Raw genomic sequence first — 9,546 nt, forward strand, 5'->3', positions numbered from 1 at the left:
TGGAGAAAGCCCAAATGTCCATCGACTGATGAATGGATAAATATGTGGTGTATACACACACACACACACACACACACACACACACACAGGAATATTACTTAGCCATCAAAAAGAATGAAATCTTGGGGCGCCTGGGTGGCTCAGTTGGTTAAGCACCTGCCTTAGGCTCAGATCGTGATCCCAGGGTCCTGGTATTGAGTCCTGAGTCAGGCTCCCTGCTCAGTGGGGTGTCTGCTTCTCCCTCTCTCTCTGCCCCTCCCCCTTGCTCGTGCTCTCTCTCTCAAAATAAATAAATAAAATTTTAAAAAAATGAAATCTTGGGGCGCCTGGGTGGTTCAGTCGTTAAGCGTCTGCCTTCGGCTCAGGTCATGATCCCAGGGTCCTGGGATCGAGCCCTGCATCGGGCTCCCTGCTCTGCAGGAAGCCTGCTTCTCCCTCTCCCACTCCCCCTGCTTGTATTCCCTCTCTCACTGTGTCTCTCTCTGTCAAATACATAAATAAAATCTTTTAAAAATTAATTAATTAATTAATTAATTAAAATAAATGAAATCTTGCCATTTGCAACGACATGGATAGAGCTAGAGTATATTGTGCTAAGTGAAATAAGTCAGTCACAGAAAGACAAATACCATATGAGCTCACTCATATGTGGAATTTAAGAAACAAAACAAATGAACATATGGGAAGGGCGGGGAGAGAAACAAACCATAAGAGACTCTTAAAGATAGAGAACAAACTGAGGATTGATGGAGGTGGGTGGGGTATGGGCTAGAAGGGTGATGGGTATTAAGGCGGGCACTTGTTGTGATGAGCACCGGGTGTTGATTGTAAGTAATGAATCACTGAATTCTACTCCAGAAACCAATATTGCACTGTATGTTAACTAACTAAAATTTAAATTAAAAAATAAAATAATAAAAAAAAGAAAAGAAAAGAAATAAGCCCATGTTTGTGGTCAATTAATCTATGACAAAGGAGGCAAATGTATGCAATGCGGAAAAGACAGTCTCTTCAATACATGATATTGGGATAACTAGATTGCTACATGTAAAAAAATGAAACTGGACCACTATTTTCCATCATATACAAAAATAAATTCATAATGGATTAAAGACATGAATGTAAGATCGGAAACCATAAAACATCTAGAAGAAAACATGAGCAGTAAGCACTTTAACATCAGTCTTAACAATATTTTTTTGGACAGATCTCCTCAAGTAAAAGCAACAAAAACTAAAATAAATAAATGAGATTACATCAAACTAAAAAGACCTTGCACAGCCATCAACAAGAACAAAGGAAGCCATCAACAAAACAAAAGGACAACCTACTGAATGGAAGAAGATATTTGAAAACCATATATCCAGTAAGAGATTAACTTCCAAAATATTAACTTACACAATTAATATTTTTTAAGCCCAATTAAAAAATGGGCAGAGTACTTGAACAGACATTTTTCCAAAGAAGACATACAGATTGGCAATAGACACATGAAAAGATGTTCAACATCAGGAAATGCAAATCAAAACCCCAATGCAATACCACCTCACACTGGTCAGATTGGCTATTATCAAAAAGACCAAAAATCCCATATGATTTCATTTATATGTGGAATCTAAAAAACAAAACGAACAAACAAAACAGACTCAGATACAGGAAACCAACTGTTAGTTACCAGAGAGGGGAGGGCTTAGGGGAATGAGCAAAATAGGTGAAAGGGCATTATGAAGTACAAACTTCCAGTTATAAAATAAATAAGTCATGAGGATATCATTTAGAGCATATGGAATATAGTCAATAATATTGTAATTACTGTATGGTGACACACAGTCACTATGGGGATCATCATATATCATAATAATATAAAAATATCAAATCACTATGTACACCTGAGACTAATAGGATATTGTATGTCAATTACACTTCAACAACAAAAAAAGTGTGTAAAATATATGCCAGATTTCAAATACTGAATATGAAAAGAATGTATATCTGATTAAAATATTTTATACTGATAAATATGAAATAATAATGGTAATATTTTTGATAGATTAAATAAAATATTTAATTTCTTTTACTTTTTAAATTATCATTACAAATTCATATATAGATTGCATTATATTTCTATGGTGGTCTGGCATTATTTTTTTTTTTTAAGATTTTATTTATTTATTTGACAGAGAGAGACACAGTGAGAGAGGGAACACAAGCAGGGGGAGAGGGAGAGGGAGAAGCAGGCTTCCCACCAAGCAGGGAGCCCGATGTGGGGCTCGATCCCAGGACCCTGGGATCACGACCTGAGCCGAAGGCAGACGCTTAACGACTGAGCCACCCAGGTGCCCCGGCATTATTGATATTATCCAGATTCTGATTTAAACATAAAAGTTGTTACATAAATATATAATTGTTCATTTGGTCATTGCTTTAGGTGTGATAATAATATTGTGGTTATGGGTGGGTTTTTTTTAATAGTCCTTATCTGTTAGAGCTGTTTCTGAAATATGCAGGGACAGTATGATATTATGACTGGGATTTGCTTTAAAGTAATGTGAAGGGGGAAAGTGAGTAAGGGTATAGATATATAAGGCTGGCCATGAGTTGATCATGTTGAAACTGGGCAGTGAATTTGGAGTTCAGTGCATTAGACTCACCACTTTTGCATATGTTTGACATTGTCCATGATACAAAAAGTTAGAAGGGGCCAGCGTCGGGGTGGAGCTACGACTGTGTGCTTACTTTTAAGAAGAGCAAGATAAGGTGGTGGGGGCATGGGGTAACTGGGTGGTGGACATTAAGGAGGGCACGTGCTGTGATGAGCACTGGGTGTTATACACAACTGATGATGAATCATTGAACACTACATCTAAAAGTAATGATGTACTATATGTTGGCTAATTGAATTTTAAATAGATAGATAAAAAGAAGAGCAAGATAGTAAATAGTGTGCCATGTCACAGAACCCCGACCAGTCATGCTTCGTTAGAGACTCCCTTCATGGCTACCCCATGCTTGATCTCGAGTCCTCCTTCTGTACTCAAACTCCTTTCTGCTTTTAGCTCTTACTTTGGAAATGCATCCTTGACTTAACTCTCTTATCCCAGATCCTCTTGCTGATGGACCTTAATTTTGTATTTCAGTTGCTATTGCTGGGTACAAATCACCCCAAAACTGGATTAAAACAACAACAACAATCATTTTCTCATTATCTCTCATGGATTGAGCGGGTTGAGCCGGGAAGTTCTCAGTCTATCGCGTGGTTACAGTTAGGAGGTGATGGAGACTAAAGCCATCTGAAGGCTTCCTCCTCTCGAGTCTGGCAGTCAGTGCTGGCCGAGGCTGTCAGCCAGCACACCCACATGCGGGCTCTCCATGTGACCTCGTTTCCTAAGAGCATGGTGGCTCCAGCATCCCAGTAGTATCCCAGGTAGGAAGTCTATACGCTTTATGACCAAGTGTAGGAAACGACTTCAACCATAGTCACCAGCCACCCACATTCAAGGGGAGAAAAAGTAGGTCCCACCTCTTGCTGGTAGAAGTGTCAATGTCACATGTAAAATGGACATCTTGTTGCAGCCATCTTAGAAAATTCGGTCAGCCATATTTCGGATTTCCCTTGGTATATACATTTTTTTTTCCTCTGGCGTGACAAGTTTCCAATTATCAGCAAGCCAAAGAGCACTTCTCTGCTTAGAACTATCATCCATCTTGTCTTGCTCAGCTTGCAGAGTCCCCATGGCAAATCATTCCAGCACCAGTGCTGCCTGCTCCCGGACTTCTGGCTCTACCCTTTACCCCTCACCATGCCTCCCTGGTCTTTAACCCATTTCAAAATGTATAAGGACATAACACTGGCATATAATACTGCTCACATGGAACACAGCTCACATACTCTGGAAAATACTCCACCTTTACAAACCTGATCCAAGAAATACAAACAGGCAGATATGAAATATGGTGGTGATAGGCACGCTTAATTAAGTTTTAAAACTATTCAATGACATATTTGTGTCATCATTATATAATGGACAATAAGAGTCCTCAATGTCAGTAATCCCACGAAAGCTCTTACTTTTAAGTACCAGGTTGAAAAAAAAGAAAAAAATCATTCTGCACAGAAGATTCCTATTACCAGAAACATTGTGGCGCCCTCTGCTGTCAGGAAACAAAGTTTAAAGGTACCAGCATCCTTTAACCATAGACTGTCAATCATCTTATCCAGATGTAAAAGCAGAAATCAGAGGCGGTGGGAAATTATGGAGCTTAATTCAGGCAACAAAGTAAAGAATGAAAATCCAATCAGTGTAAGTAGCTTAATGGTAATAAGTAGGAAAGGAGCTAGGTAGAGAATCTCAAGAGGCAGCAGATATCAGACATCACAATATAGCTCTCTTTGTCTAAACCTTTTACATAAGTTAATCTTGACAAATTACCTATGAAACACAGAAAGGTTAAATAAGTTGCCCAAGGTCACAGCAAGTGAATGGCAGAGCCAAGATACAAACCCCAGCAAGCTGTCTCCAGAGCCTGTGACTTTAACCACTCTTCTCTACTGCCTAATAAACAATGATGATTATTAATGGGGAGGAACTTCTTCAAATGTATCAAGAATTATTATTAGGTATTATTGCTCTTACCTAAAAGAAAATGGACTACCAGGAAAATTACTTGCTCCATACTAAGCAGAGAAATTAGGCAGTAATCCAAGTCTCCCATTCACAATTAAGCCATTCTGAAGTTTGGAAGGTTCTTTTCCCTTCTAAATTTAGGAACAAATTCGTTCTTTTGTGAAATCAAAATGTATTACCATGACCCCCAAGGTAATGTCCCTCATCCCAAACTCACGAAAGTCTGTCAGGTGATTTACAAAGAGAATGGATTCCTCCTACAACAAGCTCAAGTCTTACACAACTGGACTGATTCATCCACCACCCAACCAGTCAGCTGAGCAGATAGTCACTCAGATCCAAAGACTGGTTCACTTGCCAAGTGAAACCTGTATGGAGGAAGGAGAGAAAAAGCCTTTCTTCATAAAGGACAGAACAATGGGTTCCTATCCTCCTTCAGGAAAAAGTGAGTCAAACAGATCTGGGCCAGGATGAAAAGTATGTCCAGGGGGTTGGAGAGCTCTGGGCTGCAGGTTAAATAGGACGGGACCAAATTCCTGGTATGGTGCTGGAAGAACCTCACGATCCAAGGCCCTCTAGGCAGAGCAAGGAGCAAGGCCTAATCTGCTTGAGGCCATGTGTCCCTGGGCGGACTCCCAAGCCCCCTTCAGTCAGCACCAAGGTGATAATGGTAGAACCTAGACCCTGTTCCAGTCTTGGAGACTTGGGGACACTGGTACCATTCGCTGGGAGCACATGCTGCATATCACCTAAATGCTGCAAACAAGAAGATTATGAGCCTAATGTCCACTGAGCGCTCAGTGTTTATCTTATTTAAACTTCACAACACAAACCCTATGTGATTATCACTATCCTTATTTTACAGAGTAAAATGTCTGGGTAGTGAAGAACTGACCCAAGGTCACATGCCAGTATGTGTTAGACTGAAAGAATCTGAACTTCCATCTCTGCTTCCAAAGTCCCAAGCTATTTCTATTATATCAAGCAGTTCATGCGACAAACAATTCATAACATTGAGTAACTCTGAGTGGCCCTTCCCTGACATTTTAGACTAGACTAGAAGCCCAAATGTTTGGATCTACAAATACACCTAGATTGCAATGCCCAGCTATGACACTGGGAAGTACAGTTTGGAGGAGATGCCTCTCTAATTCCATTATTTTAAACAAATCTATTAATCTTCACAATGAAATGGCCCTAAAGAAATACATCAACTTACAAAGAAAAAGGTCAAAAGAAAGGGATAGATTAATTCTAACAAATATTGCACTTTGCCTAGGACAACATGATTTGATTTAAAAAAAAAAAAAAAGTACACAGACTTACACCAGCCAGCACTGCTTCCCTCTTAAAATGACAGATGGGAAGGGGGTCTTGCTGGTGCCACAGTTCACACCATCCCTGAAGGTCAGGCCAATTTTACAGTCTGTACCAGAAAGAGGTTATTCACTCATCTCATCCTCTGCAAATTACATTCAGCCCACAGGGGTTCACCGGATCCAGATTATCTTCCATCCAAAGAATGCCAGGAACTAGGGCTGCCTCAGGGTCTCTGAAGGAGGATTTCTCTATATTCTTGCCTCAGCTACACAATTCTGCCCCCTTTGGAAATATTAGGAAGAAAGCCTCCATCCCTCCCTCCACGGCTTCCCCATTCACCCCACCCCACCAGAGGAGAGTCACCTGATAATGTTAAGATCCGAGAAAAAGCCATTGCACCTGTGTGGTCTAAGCCCTTTCTAGGGCTCTAGCCTTGCCCCAGGCAGCTGCAATATTTAGAACTCAATGCTCCTCTCCCTAGGACAGAGCCTCCTCTGGAGAGGGACGCCTGTAGCCTGTGACCTTCTGGGTAAACTCAACTGAGAACAAGGAAGAGCAAGCTCAGTTCGGCCTGGTTCCAAGCCACAATCCCCTTTCCAGCTTTAGCAGCAATATCTGACTCCCATATTTACTTCTCAATTGATTTAAAACTTGATTCAGAACTCTGGAGGAATATAACCCTTTAAAACTTTAAGAGAAAGCACAGATCATATGAAGTTCAATGTCAGACACTGTACGAGACGCTCTAAAGGAAACTGGAATTCGACAAGGGACATTAACATGTAAATAATCTAAGCAAGGCAGACTGGAACAAATGCCAACCAGAGATTTCAAGCAAATGTTGTTGTGATGCCAAGTGGGAGGTGTGGAGAAGGGGGTGGGGACAGTAGCCCAGGGCATTCAGGGCTGGATTTCTAAAAGTCCTTTGATGGATGTTGTAACCATGCCCTGGAAGAAGACCCAGAACCATCCCTGCCTTTCAGGGTTCTTCACGTGCCAGCAGGCAGGCTTAATTCCTCAGGGTCCCCACACACTTGAGGATGAGGAGCCAATGGCCAAGCCCCACCTAAACCCACTCTACCAGCAATGGTTGCAGTTCCAGGAGCCTCTAGACAGGCTAAAGAGCGGTTCACCATACTTAGCTCATTCTGAATTCTGACTCCAGAAAAACAGAACATGTGCACGTGAGACGAGGAAAAGGACAAAGGGTGAAAATGGGACAGAAGTTGGAAGCAGTTTGCTGATTAAGAAAAGTTTTGACTCCAATTTGAATATATGTTGTGTCTAGGGGGAAAAAGTGCAACCAGCCTGAAGCTTTGATCTTGATCAGAGGTTTACAAGAGTAGATGCTTGGCATGCCTAAGCAACATCATCTGGGCAGGGGCAATCCTTAATGAACTGAGGAATGGCAGGCATCCCACCAGGGACCCACCATATCACGTACCACAGACTGAGCCTCTATTAATTGACATCCACAGGAATCGAAGTTTAAATGCCTATTCTTAAAATAGAAGGCATACAAGTCACAGGCTTATGCACACCTCCCAAAGATCCTATTTTTGTGGTCCCTGTGTGGCAGAACCAAGCCAAAAAGTTGTCCTGAAAAGGTTGGTTCTCAGGACTCCCTCCTTATTAAGGCACTGAACAGTCAGGCTAGAATTCAGCCAAGGCACTCCTGCAGCGTGTTCTGTCAGTCACACATCGGCCTCCCCCAGGCCAGGAACAATTCAAGGTCATTTACTGTCTTGCTCATTCTTTTTATAATCCAGCTCTACATACTGTGTCTGGCACATAACCAGTGCAAAATAATTTTTGTTAAATGAGATAAATGAACAGATGGACCTAACAACCAGATTCCAATATGACTTGATTTCTGTCTTCTAGTTTGAGAAAGGTATACCATCACACTTCAATCAGTATGTCCGAGTGTTAAATACTTGGGGGGTGGGGAAGTCTCAACCAATTTTTGTATATTTGTGTACACACACTTCTATCAGATTCTTATGTATGATGAAAACTTAGGAAAAAGATTTTAACCTCACGAGAAATTCAACAAATTCTTATGAGCAAGATATGAGATGAAAACCCTATCACTGTCCTCAGAATGTAATACTCTTTCTCTCACCCTGACCCTGATCAGTTCATTGCTTCCTGTTTTGTCTTGCACGAGTCAACTGCTAGAAAGCTTTCAGTAGCTTTAGTTGTACCCCCACCCAACTTTATAAACTGTTTTATAAACTGAAGTTATAAACTGTTTCATAAACAATGTTGAAATGAGGGGAAAAGAAAAAATTGAACTATAATAAAGGAAATGCTAAGTACTTTAAAACTGGTAAAAAGTGCTTATTGTTTAGAAGAGAGAGAGATTACAAAAGAATTTTGGATATTAATTAGCATTCATGGAAAAGGTAAACTTTGAGCTGGACTATGAAGCAGCAGCAGGCCTTTGACAACTACATTTTTCGAAGAATGATTGTTCCGTGAAGGAACCATATGCGCAAAGGAGCAAAAATTCAGAGGCTGTGTATTTTAAAAATATATGTAAATGAATAATAAAAATAAAACTGAAAAGATAAAATTGGAACAATATTGTAAAGATTTCAAAGTAAAGAATCTGGGCTTAATCAAATGAACATTAGGAAACTTGTACATTACTTTGGCCTAGACTGTAATGAGTCTAAGTTTAGGAAAAGTAATCTGGCAGGATGGATAAATAAGGGGAAACAAAGTGAAATTCAGATGTAAGATAACCAGGTAGGTGTAAGACTATTAAGGGACTGAAAAGGGGTGTGTTAGAACAAATGAAAAAAGCAGACCTGCCCAAAGGTGGCATATAATCTAAAGGATTAATTGGACAAACACAAGGAAAAAAATACACATGAAAATGACAGTAAGAAACAAGTCCACTTAGTAAGACATAGATTCAGTGAATATAAGGCAAACAGCAAAAAGTTTTAAGAGAATTTAAGCAGAGATGATTAAAGAAATGGAATAAAGAATGAACATTTCAAATTAATTAATTGATTTCAAATTAATTTATTCACTACTGACCACCTATTAAGTGCCAGGCACTTATAAAATAGGATCTTGGCTCCACAGTACTCACATTCATTTTGATTCATGACCGAAACTTGAAAAAAATTAAATGAAAATTAAACATGTATACATTATAAAAATGTTTTAGTGGAGAAAAGCTTGGTTTTAAAATCTATGATGCCATAAGCATTCTTCAAACATGAGCACAAGTTAGTATCATACAGAGTTCCCTGTACTAGTTAAGAAGATTCTAAAAGCTACAAGAGATAAAAATAACTTCATACACATTCTTGAGTGATAAAAGGAACCAAATGAGTTTCTGCGCACCAAGAAATTCATAAACGTATTGAATTATGGGCTTTTAAAATAAGTACACACTAGATACAAATTCTGTGGCAGGGCAACCTGACTTATTTCAGGGATGAGTCTGCTATACCTTATTTCGTGGACAATTCTAACATACTTAAAATCAGACTAAGGGTTTAACATTTCTCTAAGCTTTTCTAGTTTCTAAATAGAAAAAGAAAAAACAATGAAGTTATCTGTTAAAATGTTAACATGGAAA

The sequence above is a fragment of the Halichoerus grypus genome, chromosome 3 (assembly GCF_964656455.1).
Source record: "Halichoerus grypus chromosome 3, mHalGry1.hap1.1, whole genome shotgun sequence".
Taxonomy (NCBI): domain Eukaryota; kingdom Metazoa; phylum Chordata; class Mammalia; order Carnivora; family Phocidae; genus Halichoerus; species Halichoerus grypus.